The sequence below is a fragment of the Corvus brachyrhynchos genome, unplaced genomic scaffold (genome assembly GCF_000691975.1).
Source record: "Corvus brachyrhynchos isolate BGI_N302 unplaced genomic scaffold, ASM69197v1 scaffold34, whole genome shotgun sequence".
NCBI classification, from domain to species: domain Eukaryota; kingdom Metazoa; phylum Chordata; class Aves; order Passeriformes; family Corvidae; genus Corvus; species Corvus brachyrhynchos.
In genome coordinates, this window is record NW_008238126.1 from 139045 (window position 1) to 158171 (window position 19127).

A 19127-nucleotide genomic window follows, 5' to 3' on the forward strand; every position below is an offset into this window, starting at 1 on the left:
GGGGGGGAGCGCCGCGGGTGCTGCCTGCTCCCCCCTCCTCTTCTCGCCCAGGGGGAAGTTCCTCGGAGGTTTCTCGGAACCCCGTCTGGATAAAAGTACCCCTAGCACGTGTGTCCGCGACTTCCTTGTCGCGGGGAAACTCCTTTCGCCTTCCCCGGGGGTGGGAGCTGGACCGCGGCGTTCAGGTGTGGGTGGTGGTGGGCGAAAGGAGGATCCCCGGTGTGCGGGGTCCCGCCGAAGGGGGAGGCTGGGGCTGCAGGCGCTGGAAGTTTGCTGTGCCATTGTTTTTCGTGTGTGGAAACTGAAGTGACTTTAAATCACGAGCTAAGCGAGATCGCTTGCGTTCTGCGTGTTAAAACTAGATATAACTTCCCACGTGCATGTTACTTAATATCCTCTCAGTGTCTAGAAAAAAAGTAATGTACTTCAGAGACACAGTTCTCTTCAAGGCAGAAATATAGTGATATATAAATATACATAAATATTCAGGATGTTGGGTTTTACAAGACTTCTGAATATAGTGTGATCCTAGGAACCATGTTACCGTGTGAGTGCATATAAAAACGTTTCTTTCAGTTATATTTCAATACGGTACCTTAATTGCTACATTGAAAACTGCCTGCAAGTCAGATGGGAAACAGTAGTGCCCATAATACATGGCAGACCTTGCATATTGGTCAATAAGTACAGAATGGATATATTATGTGGAAGTTGTAACCTGCGTTTCAAATCTGCTGTTAAACTTGGTGAGCTTTATTTTTACTTTCTTTTTGAGCTGTAACTTATTGAACATGCATTTGGAAAGATCTTTGGTTACAGGTTAAAAGGTGTCAAGCAGAGTATGGTCTTCTCCGTTGGTTCTGATGCATAAAACGCTGTTTCTTATTTTTAAATCTCTTGCTTTCATCTGTCTCAGATCCCCATGTGAAGATTTTTCCAACAAGGGCAAAAAGAAACTAGCTAGTGTTGAGATTACATTTCTGGTATGAAGCTTGTCTTAATTGTTCAAAGGCCTTTCTCTCTTTCCTAATACAATTTTCGGAAGCTCTTTGAACAATGCTGCGTATAAAAATAGAGCTCAAGGTTCTTGTGTAGCTAAATTTATTGCGAAAACGAATAGGAAATGTCTAATAAGAGAAGCAATAAAAAGAATAGATGTTGAGATAAGCGTGTCTTCCAGAGGCACTCTGGCTTCACAAATCGGGAAGAGTGTAATCCAACTTCTGCTGTTGGAGTCTCCTCCTCAGCTCAGGTGTGGCTGGGCACCATCTGAGGGTAATGTTCTGTTTTCAGGCTTGAGCACACGGCTCTGAAGTTCTATGATTGTGGTGGGGCTGGGGAGCAGCTCCCTGCAGCTGGGTACGTTTTTACTTATAGATTTACCAATTAAAATTCCAGAGGAAGAATTCATAAGGTTAGCATTCTTCCCAGAGGTCCCCCTGCTCCCTTCCCCCCACTCTCCCAAAAATAAAAAGCACATACTACTCTGTTTAAGTAGTCAGAGCTTGAAAAAAATTTAACTGTAGTCAATTTGTTGTCTATTATTAAAATGATCAGTCCCCTCCCAGTGGGTTTCACTCACCTGTTTTGAAATGCTTGTATGAGGTGAGGGCTGACTGATTTAAGCATAAGCTGAAATTTCGAGAATTAAATAAACATGTTCCAGTCAAATTCTGTTTAGATCATGTCTGTTACTTGTATTTTGGTTTGTGTCATACTGTTGACTGTTCCAGTTTATTCATAAAAAAACCCCTTACGTTTTGTAGTATATGATCTCATGCAAAACCACATTTTGCCCTCATTCTGTTAGTAAGTTTTTGCTGTCTGATTTTTGTGAACATATGTAATGAAAATATTTGTTTTAAAAAAGAAAATGCCTGGAATGACAAAATGCTTTGGGGGAATCTGAAATTTTAACCGCAACAAGTAAATTTTGTTATGTGTCACAATAACAGTTTTTACTAATTATTGCAAGTGGTGTTGCCTGACTGACGTAGAGAAGGGCAAACATGAGGAACATGAGAAATGCATTAAAATAGCTTTTTTAAGGGGGGGGGACACTGTTGTAGTTCTGTGTCAGCTGGCAGCTTAGATGCTGAAAGGGTTATGTGGCTGATTCACCTCTGTCCCTGATTTATTCAGTTGTTTGGTAACATTTCAGCAGCGTGTGGATTCTGTAAAATATTTTGATTGTGTGGATAGCGAGGCACGTGTGTGATAGAGCAGCACTGCATGGTGACACCCAGAATTGTCAGATAGCAGCAAGTTCCAGACTCATTGATTTGGGTGTTCTTAGACCATGTGCTGGTGCACATCACATTCCTTTCTCACACATAACACACACTGACCTTCTGGATATGGATAAGTTTTTGCAACTAAATGGGTTCTTTGAGTGAGAAATCCTTATAATAGCTACAGTGAACTATGGAAACTTCAAATGCGTGGTGTGTACCCTCCTCACCCTGTAGCATCTTGAACTGGTTGGATTCCATAGGTCATTTCAGTGTCTGATCAGCACACAAGCACACTCCCAAGTGTGGTGGTGAGGGATTGCTTTTGGTAGTACCATGGTTCCCCACCTCTGTCTCTTTCCCCTGCCCAGGAATTGGGGTCTGGGTTAGCTGTTACCCTTCTAGTTAACCTTAACTTAGGGAAAGTTTGTGATAGGCAGGGATGCTTGCTTCCAATCCCTGAAGATATGTTACATTTATTACATGGCAAAGGAAGGAGTTGCCCTTTAGATTATTTTTCTTCACTGCAGTTCTTTGAGCAAATTTTTCTCCTTTAAGTGCTAGTTGCATTGAAGTCTGAAAACTGGTTTCTTTACATGGAATCTGTTCTCTACAAATGCAGAAACACTTTGTTCATCCATCTGTAATTTTAGTACTGCAGATAGTTCTTCTGCCCCTATAATTGTTAGAAATGCATGATTGAAGTAGTTTTCTTTGAGGGTTATCATGTTTGATTTGTTCTTACAAATTACTTGGCACAGCTGAAAAGTGGAGCTGGTGTTACTTGTTTGCTTGGGATTTGTAAGAAAGATGAAACATCTTTCAAAATACGTGTGTAAGAGATGTAGCAATTTTATAGGCTTGTGATAGGCTGTTAATATTTCTTTAAATGCCTTGTTGAAAATCCTCAGCACCAAAAAAACCAAAGTTAAACTTAAGCTGCTGCATGGACAGACTGAGGTGGAGTGCATATCTAAATCCTCTTGTCTCCTACATATGATAATTGTGATCTATCATTGGCTTCAGTTCAGAATGCCAGAACATCATCATCATTTCTGTGAAGATCTTGTATTGCTCATAAAGGCTGATGAGCAGTAGCGATTTAAATAAGTGATTTACTGGTACAAATAGTAGTATCTTAAAAGTCCAACAGTCCCAGGACAGAAAAATCTGTTTTTATGGTTCAGATGTAAAGTTTAAGAATGAATTGACTCAAGCAACCTTACAGAGTTGCTGGATGGCTTTGAAGTTGATGATGGAGTGATGACCTACAAATTGTTCTTTCACTTTCACACCTTCTGTCTGGCACATAGGAGATTCTCTGGACCATCACCCTGCCCAAATGGTTTGGCTGACAGTTTTTAAGCAGATCCTGATGGCTGTGTTTCTGACCTGTTCTCAGAGATAACTGACACGGGCCTATTGTGCAATTCCCAGCAGAAAAGCTTGCTTTGTCTAGGCTTGCCTAACAATACAGATGCTGCTGAATCTGACTATTCCTGGCGATAAATTTTAACTGAAACTCTTTGTCCAAGAAGAACAGTTTAAACCTCCTTTTCAAGTTTGTGTACTATTATATCCCCACAGTGTCTCAAAAGTCAGGTCATTGCATTGCCTAAACAGAGATTTGGAAAGGTTGGATTGGGTGTGGCTCACAGGAGAACATGCTCTGTAATCTCCTAGAAATTATTCTTTTTTTTGGAGCCTGAGTTCTTTATAATGGTGAAAAATTTCATCTTTGACTATAATATACAACAGCAAGATACGCTGGTGTAAGCATCTGACTTCAGGGAAGAAGCTATAGCTGTTCTTTCAAAAAATATACTATATTGGCACAGCTCATACTATGTATTATAAGATGAGGTATTGAACCAGGGAAACTAATGATCTGACAGAATTATTGCCTAGAAACACTGAGCAAGCAACATGTTTCTCAGATGGAAAAACTCGCTGACTTTTTGTATAGCCTTGTTCAGATTCTTCCCTACTCCTAAAATGTACTTTATTTCTCTGTGAGAGCACAAGTGAACATTAGATCATATCAACCAGCAAGAAGTAAGTTTTCTAGGCCAAGCCCTTACTAGTGGTTGCATCCATTTTGAAAATTTCTGGCTGTCTCCAAAGGTTTTTGTAGATGAGGGAGAACAAAACCCCCTTCATTTTGAATATGTGAACGCTTACTCGTGTTACAACAATACATGCTTGCTTTTAGTACTAGGCAGTGATGCAACCCTCCCAGTGAAATCTGCAGACTGGGCTTATTCTCTACATAATGAGATATCAAAGTCAACATCCTGAAAAAAATTATGTTGGCCTTGTAATGGTCATTCTGCACTCCATCTTTACAGTAATGCTGCCTAATACATGTGTGAGTACCTTTCTGCAGAATTTTGGGTTCCTTTTTGCACATCAGTTTGTGCTCTTGAAAAGTTATGCTCTGTAGTTATTATGTGATGAGATTTGTCTGTTTCATAATCATCTTGAACCAGATGTTTCACTTTTCTTCACCATCAGAAATATCTCCTATAAATAGATGCATAGTGCTGTACGGTTTTGTAGCTGTCTTGGTCATGGTGAAACTGCATGTTGATAAATCAGTGCACATTTTAAGAGCAACATCTGGTCTAAATTTTGTAGCCAGCTGTTCACACCTTAAGGAAAACATCACAGGTCTGGATGGCTTGTGAATAATTAAATATTTTTGTTTTACTAATCTTTTGCTGCCCTTGTCTAACAAGTGTGGGGTTGGGCAATACACGTGAAATGATTTCTATGCTCTACCTTTATTGCAAATACTTGGAGTAGTTGTTCATTTGAGAGGCCCATTTAACAGATATTAAAACCCTGAATAACAGTATTTAAAAGAGCAGACTTTTATAATGCTTATACCCAATCCTACTTTAAATTTCAGGCTTAGTTAAAATTGATATTGTGATAAGGTTCAGCATTTGGAGGTGCACTTTACTGAATGGGATTTGGATGCTTTGAATGGGAGATGGTCATGTGAATGTGATCAGGTGATACCATTCTTGGTTTTGTATAAAAACTGGAGGTATTTGCCAGTATCTACCTTTGTATACAATGGAGAAGTTTGTATGCTAGCAAGTTGGCAAAAAAAGGGTGAAAAATTTGGGAGTATGAGGAGACAAGATACTTGTCCATCCTGATTTTCAGGAGGCATCTGCAGAAAGGAAAAGAATTGAAAATTTGATGGGTTTTGAACTATTTCCTTAATTTAACATGTGGGAAGACTAAACTTTCAGGCAAATGTTGCAAGTTGTATCCCAATTCACTAATTAGTAAGATGACGGCCTTTGAATGGAGGAGATCTTCATGTAGCATCAGCAAATATTTAACTCCTCAGACCTATTGGCTTTGGTTAAGCTTCTGGATGAATTAATGAAGATCTAAATATTCATCATTAATGACTATGTTTGTGGTGTCACTAATCACTTATCAGTGCAGAAGTCCTTTTAAATCAGTTTAACATGTCTCTTGTAAAGCTTGAGCGTATTTAGGTGCCTGATAAATCACTGATTTCTCAATAAGTAAATGAAGGTAGAAGTGTTCTGCTGGATATGTTTTATGTGTGCTAGTAGTAATCAGTTTGCACTGTGCTTACAAATAGTCTTCTTTTTGGGAGCTTGCTCTTGACAGAGTCCCTAGAGAGTGAAAAAATTAGATTATCATCAGTAATTAGTGCTTCCAATTTACCTCTAACAGCAAAACCAGCCTCCAGGGTGCCAGCTCCCTAAGCAGGCAGGTATTTTGCCCTGTGCAGTGTGACAGGGATGAAGTGCCTGGGTTTGGTGGGCAGCAGCTGAACTGGGCATGCTGTGTTGGGGGCTGAGCTGAGCCCTGGCTGGGAGAACTCCGTGCCTCCTCCGAAATTCCTCAGGGGAGGAAGGAGTGGATGGGAGGCCTCCCTCCCCACAAGCAGCTGTGGAATGAGAATGAAATCCAATGTTTATTCTTTCTCCCGGAAGCTATAGGAAATGTAGCACTCACGTACATTGCATAATACTGTTTGCAGTTGTGATAGGGAAAGCCTGAGCAGGGCGCAAGGAGAGCGAGGTGTTAGAAACTCTGGTCTTCTCAGGGAGGAACAACCACAGCATGGGCTGTGAAGGTAATAAGCTGCTTTACCAGGGAACTGATCCTTGCTTAAGGGATTCTGAGCATCCTTAGAAGATTTTTGACCTTCCTTTAGTAGGTGCCAGCTGAACCAAGCTGCAGTGCAGCGTCTTTAACTCTCAGGAGCATCTGTTGGTGCAGGCAGGAGGATGTGCCTTGTGGCTGGGGAGAGGAACTCGAAGTTGAGTGGCTGCTTTGTTTCCATTCTCCTGCCTAGCCCAGACAATCTACTGGTGGAAGCTGTCTGTGATTTATGTGTCTCGTAAAGGAGTTGCTCTCTTGAGTGCTGTAGTGGTCCAGTCCCTGCCACTGTTGTCAGCTACAGGGGTCTGGCTCTGCTCCATGATGCTCAGATGGCTGAGAAGTTGAAATGACTGATGATAGCCAATCTTCACATCCAGAACATAAAAATGCTGCCCTTTGTCAGACAGGTGTAGTGTGAGCTTCTCTCTCACTAGTGGCACCACTTTTCCTGGGAGATCACCTGCCTGTCTGGAACTGCTCAGAAATTGTTGAGCAATATCAGGCAGGTCTCACTAAAGCCTTCTTTAGTATAGCAGCTGGAGAAGGCAAAAATCTCCTGTCATATTCAGAAAATCAAGGTGCTTTCTTCCCAGCTGGCTTCTGGCTGTGGGAAGAATGAACCTCCAAGACTCTGAAATCCATATACAAACTTGGGTGAAGTGTGCTGATGTCAGGGTGATGCTCCAGGTTGCAACTGCCTTGCTGGTTTTGTTCAGCTGTTTTCAGTAGGCTGAGTGATGGGGAGGAATGGCTCCTGCCTGAATGTGAAAGGTGATGTCTTCCACTAGGTATGTCAGTAATAGCAGCAAGGTAGGAGAAACATTTATGTAAGAAAAAACTGACATGTACCACTTGTTTCTTATACCACAAAAGAAAGCTCTTATGACTGTTATCCTATCTAGGTGTCTCTTTCTTGGCAATGATGTGTTTTAGTAGCACTATTATATAACGAAATTTCCCCTGAAAGCATATGTGGATCATGCTCTAGAAAATGAGTACAGAAGGTGGCAATATATTTGAATTAGAAATCTCTAATTGCCTCTTAGGTATGAAGTACCATGGCATTCCTTGCTCTCCTGTTAGGCACAGGATTCATCTGCTTGGTTACCTGATCTGGTAGAGAGGGGGGAAAAAGCTGTATTAGCAAGCTGAGTGCTGTATTTTCCCCAGGATGTTCTGCTCAAAGAGCTGCATATTGTAGCCAGAATGCCCCACAGTAATTTGTAACTTCGGAGATTGACTTGTTTGGTTTGAGCACTTCCAAAATGCTTTTGCTGCCTGATAAATTTGCCTACTGGAACTTTCTTATTTCTTGGCTGAGGTTAAAAGCAATGCTGTGGTGGAGGAGCAGTATGCAATTCAATACCACAGAAGCACACATCAATTAAAAGGTGCCTAGATATGGGCAAGGAAGCTTAGTCAAATATTCATTTAGGGGAGGGGGGGGAAACTCCAAACAAAACGCTTGTATGTTGTAGATAAAATTGCTTCTTTGTGATAGCCTGGAGAGCCAAACCCATGGGGAAAACTATTCCTGGGATGTCAGGTAAACCTGTTTTTGAAGGGTTGCATTCAGGAGCCCAGTTAGGTAGGAGCAATGAAGGTTCTGATGGATATCCTGAGCAGCATAGTTCTGTAGTCAGACCAAAGGTGTTTTCTTCCTGGAATTCAGCCTTTACTTTCCCTGATTTATTTGGTCCAGACTTGCTTCTTTGGCATCTTAGGCTTGTAAGTGCAATTTCTATGGAATTTCAGAGATGGATCTTATGGTTCTGGGATGTGCTGATAATCAAAAATTGTTAAAAAGAACTTGCTTAGCAGACACCTTGATTTAAAAACAACACACCCACTTCATTGTGATGCTATTCAGGGAAATGATTCAGTGCAGTTTCAGTGGGTTTAAACAATGGCCTAGTGGCACACCTATTTTGTAGAAAGCAGAGTTTTAAATGGGATGCCTGTTTTCTGCAAGTCTGTACATAGCTAACAGCTGCAAGGTGATACTTAGTAGTGTCTATGTCCTGTACAGAGCTTCCCTCACTGCATTCTATTTTCCCATGCACTGAAGACTTCCAAATTAATTGGAAATATTGGAATGATTTGTTGGATCCTTCAAGTTTGGCTTTCAGAACTGTTTTATCTTGCAGTAAAACATAGCTGGGGCTTTGAGTTGATTCACACACAGTACATACAGCCAAGTCCATTTTAAAAGGTACACTAGATTTCGGGCTTTTTTCTCTCATCTACACACAGGCTGTAATACCACGACAGCTTATTTATCTTTATCTCTTTGTTCATGGCTGGTTTGAGTTGCAAATAGTAAAATACTGCGGACAGCTCACGGGCTGGAGCTCAGCTTGCAGTCTTCAGTTCTGTACATAAATTTGTGTTCAGAAGCAGAAATAGTAGAGCTGGGGCTGACAGTGGGTGGCAGGCTGCCGTGATAAAGATGTGTGTGAACACACCTTCGTGCTGAGCATGGTGTGTCAAGGCAGAATCCCAGACTGGCGTCCCTCAAATACAATGTGAACTTTGCCTGCTTTATCCCTGCCCACGTGCACCTCAGGCACACATCTGAGTGTGACTGTGCAGTGCATGGGTACTGTACAAATGAGTCAGTTCCTGTTCCTTTGGCTGAAGCTTCGTTAGGAGTTCTCAAAAAAGTATTTCAGAATGTGGATGTGGTTAGCACACTCATTTTCCAGGCATCTTAAAGGAAACCCACATCAACTGTGAAAGTGACCTTTGAACTCCTCTGTCCTGCCACTGTCAGAACTTGGGCAGTGCTGGATGAGAAGGCTGGTTTGCTTCAATCTACATCTTCCCTCACAATTTGCACTCTTGCCATTTAGGTTAAGTGCCTGGTTATTCTTCAGGAGAATTTCCAATAGCATGTCTGTGTATGACTGATCACTGGTGGTATGTCAGCTGCACACGTAGTTAGAAGCAGCTTCTGACAAACTTTGGGTCATATTTAGTTCCTTACCACATTTTAGTATTGAAAGCAGTTAAACCCATTAGAACCTGTAGTGTTATTTCCTAGTTCTTAAGGCAGAATGTGGTAAAAACCACTTGTACTGCATCTCCTGGGGGTTAATATATAGCTTCAGCTAAGTTCTCTTGAAGGCATCAATTATTAAGAGCCTCTTTTTTGAGATGTCAGAGGGATTACTTTCACTGAAAATGTCTGTCTTGTACTATGAATCTCTGTGTATTTAGAATGACATACTTTTAAAACAACTTTATCAGAGTCTTCCTGCCTTATACCATGGACTTTTTTTTTGGTACATATAATTCTTGTGATTATATGCATCAGGATCTAGGCTCTGAATGGCATTATCTCCAAAATTACTGTTCTAATGTATTTCCTTTACTTTCCTGATACATGCAGCTCTGCCATCTAATTGTCATCTTGTGCTGATGTTTGTGTTCTTGCAGTGCATTGGATTTCCCAGCTATCCAGTGATGCTGTGTGAGGCATTCTGTCAACAAAAGGGAGATGTTTCCCCTGGGAGCCTTTAGAAGGCTGCTGCAGTGGGATGGAGCAAGCAAGTCTCCAAATGCAACATACACTTCATTTAGAAGAAAGTGCTGCTACCAAATGATGGGAAAATGCTTTGAACCTGTGTTGGAACATAGAATTCTCAGGTCTCTTACCTGTAAATCTGTGCATTATTTACAGAGCTTACTGTGCTGTATAGGTGGAAAACAATTAGAGTGGAAAAGCTGTGTTATCCATAACTCTAAAGCTTGTACATGAGTGACTCTGCTTTATTAGTAAGTAGTTTATTATTGAGCCTTCCTTACAACATTTGACAGGGAAAAGGAATTGTTTCTTGCATTACTTCACGTGTTCACAGCAGTAGTTATGAATCTCTTATGGGCAGAGAGATAAAAAGAAGTAAGAGTTATCCTGAAGTTGATCATGCTATTAGCAGATACACAATGGAGAGCCAAGAGTGCCTGTCATCCTTGCTGCCTGTCAGAAGTGTTCATGCACATGTTTTTGTTTGGGCTTCCCCACTCATCTTAAGAAAAGAGTGAGGATGAATGAGATTGGCTTTTTGATAGTAGTTCTGTGTTAGTGCTGTGTATTACAAGCTATCAGGCTCAAGTAGACTTTAACAAATGATTTATCAGTGTAAGTCTACCTGGTGTTTTTGAACTATGTTTTGATAATACTGACTTTTTAACAGCTGTTACGCTAAAAAGGCAGTATTTCCTTCATCTGATATTAAGCATAAAAGTATGCAGTGTGAAGTCTGAATTTAATATGGACACATTTAAGTTCTCTTAAATTTAAGTTTTCTCAATGTCATCTTACCTGTAATAGGAATCTAGTTCTAAAGGCTCTGCTTCAAAGATTAAATTTAATTGCAGCAATGGATCTGACACATTCCTGACTGTCGTACAGTTATTTTGCAGTGAGTTACTTCCCTTGTCCAGGTAACCTTGCATTTAGATAAACTACTGTGCATGAATATAGAACTCTGACACTTGTCTTCTGTGCTTATTGCAGAGATTGCTACTGATATTTTTCTTTTTTAGACCAACAGAACAAGTACTGACACATGTCAGTGTGTCTTGCAGCTGTAGAGAGATGGAGACCACCTCACTTGTGAAACAAATCTCTGTTCTGAACTGCAATCTTCATTCACAGTACTGATGCAGGCACATTAAATGGTTGATCTGTGTCCTCTGCTTGCTGATTCATACTTAAGCTGGCTTTGAGTTTTGCCCTTTTGAAATGCTTGTAGTGTTCTGATGTACCATAAGTTTTTGGGTTGCTTGATCATCCTCACTGTCCTGTCTGGGTGTTTGGTGTTTAATCCTACCTTTAGAGTATACTCTGCTGTCATTTCTTCATGCTGCATCTCTGATTATGAAAAAGCCCTTTTGGGCAGGAAGTTGTTGAATTGGAGTAGGCCTGATTCAAAAATGCTCTCATGTTTATTCTAGTGTACTGTGGCTAATTCAGTACTGGAATACCTTAAAATTACTTGGAATAAAAAAAGCAAACAATCTTACAGAACTCTTAAAACTTCTCAGAGGAATAACCAAGACTTTCTCCTGCTCTGCAATGGTGTTTCTAAGAGTAGGAATAGATAATACTTGCATTTAGAATAGATGTCCTATTAAGTAGCAAAATTTAACAACGACTAACGAGTGGGCATTGCAGTAAATCAAACTGGATGGAATAGGGCAGGTATAGCCTGGGTTTCTATAATACAGCCTGTAATCACAGTCTGCTTTGAGTTGGTGTTTTAAGTATGTGTTGGGAACCAGGAATAATGGCTTTTCAGTGGAGCTCTTCACTTGGAACCTGTAGTCACACGCTCCTGAAGCAGCACTTACTCAGGCCACATCAGGAATGTCATGAGAAGCTCCAGTTAAATCTGCTGTTGTAACACAGTGTTCATAACTCTCCAAGAGACCTTCTCAAATTGCAGAATGAGTTTAATCACTGTCCACCACGACACACTGTAGTAGTGGGGTGTTAATCTCACAGCTTTGGTAGCAGATCCTGTTTAATACACAGCTCAAAACTGAGATCCCCTTATAATTGCTGTGGTCTGCTGTTTTGTGATAGCCTGAACCTATTAGCAATCCATATGAGATTAAATATTACTGATATTCCATACTATCCAGGATTTCCCTTCAAGAGGCTTTGCTCAAACTCACTGGTATGCTTGTCCTTATTATTTTTCTTAGTATTGTGAATTCCCGTCACTATAGTCACTGCCTGCCCTGAATAAATTTGCCTTCTTCATTTTAAGGTCACCTTAAATGAAGGACAATATTTCTTCCTGTTTGTCCTGGATATACTTTTGAATTTTTGAGTATTCCTGAGATTCTTGAGGTATCCCATTTAATTGGATACTTGAGTGAGTTACTTTTCTGTTCTTTCCAGTCACATCTTACACAACGGTCCTGGACTAATTTTTGCCTTTTTTCATGGAGATGGTCTAAAAACAGTTCATGTTATGGAAAAACTGAAAGATAGTCTTGGCAAGATTCTGAGTGGGTAAAACAGCCTGGAGATCATATCTATCATGAGAGAAGATGCTTCTCCAGCTGGTGCCTCCTCTATTCTGTTTCGTGGGAGTTATACACTCGCACAAAATATTTCTATAAGTTCAGTCTTCTCTTCCAGGTTCTGTATTTCCCCTTTTGAAAAGAGGGATAAAGTCAAAGTTAAATTTTCATATTGTAATGTGTTCACATGCATTTTTTTCACCTACTAAGGTCATGGGTTTGTGGTTTTTCTTCCGAATCCCATTTAAGACTTACCCCAGACTTTTGTGCCTTTTTAGCATAGTTATTGTGACATTTTCTAGAAGTTTACTGATTAGCACTTGCTGTGTACAAACTGCTTTTGTGCTGATGGATGCAGCCCTGTGTTTTGGTTCCCTCTTAATTATCTGTATGATAATTAAGAGGTCAAGCATGAGAGGGCAGCCTGGCTTTGACTTACACGTGTCACTCAAATGTTAATGGCCTTATTACACAGCTCAGCTAGTGGCCCATGCAGTACAGTCCTAGATCCAAACAAGTCTTTCTGCTGAAATGCTTAAAGAAGGTAAAGCAGTACTGACAGCCATCTATCTCCCCTGCCAAGGCACTTGTTTGTCCCTGTTTACCTGATCACTCCAGTGAAGTGCATGTATGCCTGTATATTTATGTGGAAGGAGCAGGGGATCCTCACTCAAACGGTTGTCTCAGTAAAACAGTCTTCTTGTTTCCCTAAGGTCCTTCAGTTCTGTGTACTTTAAAACTCCTCTGCTGGTTAACTTGTAAAGCTGGAATTGTGTGACTTCTTCCACAGTGTTCCTGGGAAGACCAGTTTGGAATAAGAATCTTACTAACCTTAAAAGCATTGGTGCCACTGTCCCTTACACATCACTATTCCTGCTTTCTCCTAAGTTAAATATAGAATATTGCCTATCTAGAGCTGCATGAATTGGTGTTTGTAACCTGTGTGTGTGACTGGCTGGTGTCTATTACTTCATGCAGATTTAACACCAGTAAATATTACCCTGGGTTCTGTAGAATAGATGCCTATTTTAGGAAACTTCTTAGCACATTTTACCTGTTGCTCTTCTGCTAAACGTATCTCTCTTCACCATTTATGGTCTAAAGGAAGCAAAGTCATGTGAGCTGTGGGATAAACACACACAGTTAGGTCTCTGTGGCACAGTAGCATGCTGTTGTCATGTGATAATCTTCAGGCAAGATAAAATGTGCCCTTGGCTTTCAGATGTCTCTTGCAAAGATTTCTTAACACTTGAAGAATTGCGAACCTTATTTTTGGTCATTGAAAGTTGCTGCGTCTTCTAATTTGCAGAACACTTGCCTAGAACACCAGTTCTGGTTTAATTTTAGATTTTCTGAAGACCTTGACTGCATCTGCATTGTAATCTGGGCATTATGTTCAGATTTGCAGGCTTCTGAGGGCTTTAATGCTCCCTGATGATTTTTTTGAAGTCCACCTTAAGACTGTGTTGTGCTTTTGTTGAAGTTGTAGATTCTGCATTTTCTTTCACACACTTGTAACTTGCACCCTTGGGTTTCCAGGGTAAAGATTACTGCTGTACAACAGGTGTGACAGCATGCGTGGACTTGTTCTGTTTGTTGGGATGGTTCTAGGATTTACCAGGGGGAGGAAGGTGGCTGACATCTAAACTGCATGTACTGGAGGGATAAAGTGAGTACCTCTCATTCATAAGACACAACAACGCCCAAACCATGCCTGTAGCCCAGATTCCCAATCCTTCAGGTTTACAACTAATTGGTTTAAAACACCTATCTAGGTAGCTATTTTACTTTCTTTCCCCAGCTTACCTGGACCTGCTTGGGGGCCAGAGTTACTTTCCCTATAGCACTGTAAGGGATGTTATATTATTAGAACTTATATTTTAAGTTCTCAGCATAGATGTTTTAAGCTTCATATTGCACTTGGCTGGAAGAGGGGGGGAGGATGTGTTTACTTCCCCCAGTTGAGTTCACTTCACAGGAAGGCAAGTAGGAGATGGTGGGCAACAGGACAGTAAATGAATTTATATTTGCCACCCTCTTGTTGCATATTTGTGTGATACAGGACCAGGTAGCTTTGTAACATCAGCTCTGTAATTGGCTAATTAAGTACCTTATTTTGTGAAGTTCAAGTTACACAGATGCTATTCTCCTGTGAAGTATGTACTAACTGCACTTAGGAGAGTAATTATCTTTAAAGTAGGTCCTTGAGAAAGATACAGAAGGATCACACTGTTAATGCTGCCAGTTAGTCTTAGAAATTGTTGGCACTTGGCTTGTTACCCAACTTCTGGATCAAACTGGTCTCATCCCTGGTATGCTTTCACTTGTTTACTAGGTGCTTGCCATTTTATGCTTTTTCTTTCCCTGATATTTTCTTCTTTTTTTTATTTTTATCTTTTCTTTATTTTCTTTCTGTCATATTTTCTGCATGTAAGTATCCAGCATTAATAAATAACAGTGTTACTAAAGATGAGGGCCCCTGTTTTCCACACAGACTGGGTACTATAGAGGCTGTAACTGCATGGTAGCTTGAATTGAATTGCATGGTAAGGACATAGCAGGGCTTTCAGAGCTCAGCCATCAAAGATTATGTGCTGTAGGGGTATTGAGAGAGGCTTGTTTGAGTAAGTTCACCCAGCATCAGAATTTATTAGTATTTAGTCTTCAGCTGAATCATATCTGCACTAAAATGCAATATTTTGTGATTACCTATTTAGTTTCTGCTCATGTTTCAGCTGCATTGATAGTCAAATTGTTGATATTTGGCATGCTGGGGGTGTGCTGTTGCAAGGTGCATGCATGCTGTTTAGAAAAAGAGAATTAAGCTAGCTAAGAAACTGATAAAATAATTCTTTGACAGCTGTTGAATCCTTAGCATCTCTACTACAGCAATATTGATGTGCTGTGAGCACCAGCTATTTGCTTCTTGAATGGCTGGGTGGGTCTGTTCTGCACATGTTCTATACCCTGATGTGCCTGAAAGTGCTGGTGTACAGTGAGTCTGGCAAAGCCATTGCAGAGGCACAGGGGCTGTGACTGCTGAGGGGAACCCAGAACACACAGGTTGTGGGGGGAAAGTGTTTTTTTCACTTTTTTTTTTTTTCCATCTCTTCTGTGCTTTGGCAGTCTCCTGCACTCTAACCCTTCGTCATGCTTAGAAACATTTGGTTTGTGTCCACACAAGCAGGTCTGGTTGTGGGTGTTTCTCTAATACATTTTGTGTGCACAGTGCTACCTTCCCTATGTCTTGTAAAAAACTGAGCTGGAATCCTCTGGCAAGGTGTTTGTTTAACACTGTGTGCCTAAACAGAAACGTCACTGGCACTGTTTGCTGCCTTTATATAAAATTCTACCTTACTGCTCATAAAATTGTGATTTGATGAATAAGTTAATTCAGTTTCTCACATTCTATTACCATCCAGTGGATGGTTACAATACACTGGGGTATGAGCATGTACTAACAATAGCTGACAACTGAATGTTACTCACTTGCAGAACAGTGTGGTCCTAATGCAGGCATTAGAGAAACTTAGTTCATTACTTCCTAGCATACAGAAGCCTCTAGCTTAGGGACCTTAACTCATGCTTATACCCTTCCATGGAAGTTTTGTGCCACTCTTCAAAGCTGCAGGCTTCATTATTCCATCAATTTCATTTTGAACAGTTTGCTTAACTCCTTATGAAACCTATTTTATTATGGCTGTAAAACGTATGTTGAATTAGTCTACAGTTTGGCTTGGTCATTTTTTTGTGTGCTCAAATTAGTATTTACAGCATCCTTTATGGATTTCTGCAGCTAAGCCAGTTTCTTATCTGTTTGTATCAAATCCTTCAAAGACCATGTCTGTGAGGTCAATGCAAAAATAAGTCCTGGTTAAAGGTAACTGTGTTTGCATTTATCAGCAATCAAATTTTAAAAACAAGTTAGTTAGTTGGCCTTTGAGAATGTGAGTGGTTTTGCCTTTAGGAAGTTGTTTTAGAAGGCTGTGCCAACTCTATACCTCCCTAGGCTTGCTTGTACTAGTGCTCTCTGGAAAAGCAATTTAAGAAATGTCTTGGGCAGGATTTTCATAAATCTATTCAGCCCAATCAGAAGCTTCACTTAATAGAGCAATGTATAAATAGTGCGGAGAGTCAAGTGACCATCAGCTGGTCTGAATGGGTTTGACCACTACAGTCACAGGATCTGAGGTATGCAGGAGCTGGGATCACTGAAAACATGCTTTGCTGCAGAGATATCCTGGTGCTGGCATAGTTACATAACTGCAGAGGAATTCATGTGTGTGAGAATGAGTTTTAATTGGACACCTGTATTTAATGTTGGTTTCACCTTCTGTGTCATTACTGTGGAGTTTTAAAAAAGAAAAGTCACTGCCTTGATTAACTTGCCCATTTTGTTAAGTGGTGTGTATTGCAATGCAGAGCTGAACTCCACGATTATGCTTTTCCTTTATAAACTCGGTGCCTACTTGCTTGAAACAATGCACTGATCTGTTTTACTGAATTCAGAACTTAAGACAGAATGGCTCTTTGCCTAAGTTCATATTAGGTAATTAGAAGTTCTTGGCATGCTTGGTAAATGCTGAAATTCCATTGTGTTGTCCATTAAGAATGGGGAACTATTTCTTCAGCTGCAGTGCCAGTGCACTAAATTACGTGTTCTGGCTGTCCCTAGTGATGGCTTTATTAAATCTCAGTGAAACTGTCAGCTCTGGACTTGCAGGGATGCTGGCTTGCTTTTGTTTGGGAATTTACTGAAGCCAACATCCAGGTAATGATTTTTTAAATTTTTTTAAATTTTTATTAAAAGCATCCAGCTTCTCCACTTGTAAATATCACAGTATGGATTCTAGTAAACTAGTAAACAAACTAGTAAAATGTCACCTATTTCTTTATGGTCAGTTCACTTGACACCTGTGGCTGTGATGTCCAGGACAAGAACATTTTACCAAATTCAGTAACTTCATGGAAAGAACTATTGTCCAAACACAAGTAATTGGTATTTGCCTTCTTCCTTTCCCCACACAGCAAAATATTTGTACTGAATAGCTTTTCCCCCCCTTTACTACAGATTTGAATGCTTGTCAGTGCCATCCCTGTCCTTAGAATGTACTAGCCCATGATGTGACTCTCACAGCAGAGCTGTTTGATAAGAACCTGTTTGTTGCCTTTCCTGTCAATTCTGTAGCTTTGGCTTTAAAAGTTATTTGTTTAATCCAAACCAGAAAAAGAATGGTGGCCTGTGTATCAGTTATGTTTCTTGTCCTGATTGATGTACTTGAAGATCATTCAATTGTATTAAACATACCTTGATTCAGCAAGTACAGGTGTGAGTCTGTTAGGAGGTGATTCACAAGTTTTCTAGTCACCTGCCTTTTTATTTAATGCACAACACACATCCAGTAGGTTTTTTCTAATTTGAGCATGATATGGTGATGGGCTCAGTTGCATCTTGCCTTTTTTTGGCAATAAAACAGTATATTAGAACAGTTCACCAGTGTCAAAAGCTCTGTCTGTTGGTTTTATAGAAGACAGATGGTGGCTTTTTTCAGTAACTTGGTATTTCTTGCTTTCATGAGGCAGTGAGACTCCTGTCTGCACAAATATCAAACCCAGGCACTGCTCAGGATTATGGTACAGCATGAGGCTTCAGGTTACATATGTGCGAAGAGCTCCTGCATCTCTGAGGTGTTCACAAACCTCCTCCCTTTCCCTTCCTGCAGGAGCTGTGAATTTGAAGTGACCCAGCCCTTTGTCATCTGAGGAGCTGGACCTTTTCCTGCTGCCCTGGTTAGGGCTGGGATAAAGTTGGGTGCAATGCACACCCTTAGAGGTCTGGGGGAACTTCACAAGTCTGGGAGTTTTTATAAAACACTGCTCAAGAGCTGCCCCTCAGCATCACCTGCCTTAAGACAGAGGGTGATACCTGGGTTCAAGGCTCTGCTCATTCGCTCACCTCACTTTTCCTCTTACAGTTGCAAGAGCTCTGGCTAAAACTTGCAAATGATGGAATAGTTGATAATGTAACAAATCAAAAGTTCTTTCATTAAAATAAAAATTTCTAATTTAAAAATCACATTTGTATCATCAAAGGTCTAGTAAAGCTGCTGTCTGAGCCTTGGCCTCTCCTTGAAGACACAGTGACCGTGCTTTCTCTGGCTTGTTCCAGAATTTGCTTGATTGAGGATTGGAGGGGGCGATATTTTCTCTGAGTGGCCCCAAGCCCAAAGTGCCTGTGGTGGAAAAGCTCTGTCTCCCTTTGTGGGATGATCCTTGCCCTCCTGAATACTGCTAGGTCCTGGCTGAGAGGGAAGCTGGGAGTGTTGTGCTCTGAGGTTGGGAATGGCTTTAGCTCTAAGCTGCAGAATGGTGGCAATACTGCAGTGGGTTATGCTGGCTTGGCTTGAGGAAGATTGAAGCCAGGGAAGGGTGAAATTACTGCCTGCAGAAGGAGGGAGAAGTGGACAGGTTGCAGTGAATGAATTGTGCAAATCACTGAGGTGAGTGCTTCAGCAGAGAAGTGCCCATGTTCAATGCCCAGCTTCTGTGCCCATTACTCTTGTGCCTCTGGTACCTATTCCTGGGAAACCCCTCTGTTGTGCAAACTCCAGAGGGTGGCATAGGTACTGTATAGGGGCTAAATAATGTTTGTTCATCATTAATAAATGCTATTTGTGTAACTCTGCTTTGAAAAAAAGTTCA

At 40.7% G+C, this 19127-nt stretch overlaps 1 long non-coding RNA gene across 1 annotated transcript in view; it reads left to right on the top strand.

Moving 5' to 3' along the window:
- The window catches only part of LOC108446539, a 75691-nt gene that overhangs the window by 55599 nt on the left and 965 nt on the right, over positions 1-19127 (top strand). The window contains exon 3 of the long non-coding RNA XR_001861746.1: positions 9828-19127. This exon is cut by the window's right edge and continues 965 nt beyond it. This is a non-coding gene — a long non-coding RNA (uncharacterized LOC108446539). The remainder of the gene's footprint in view (positions 1-9827) is intronic.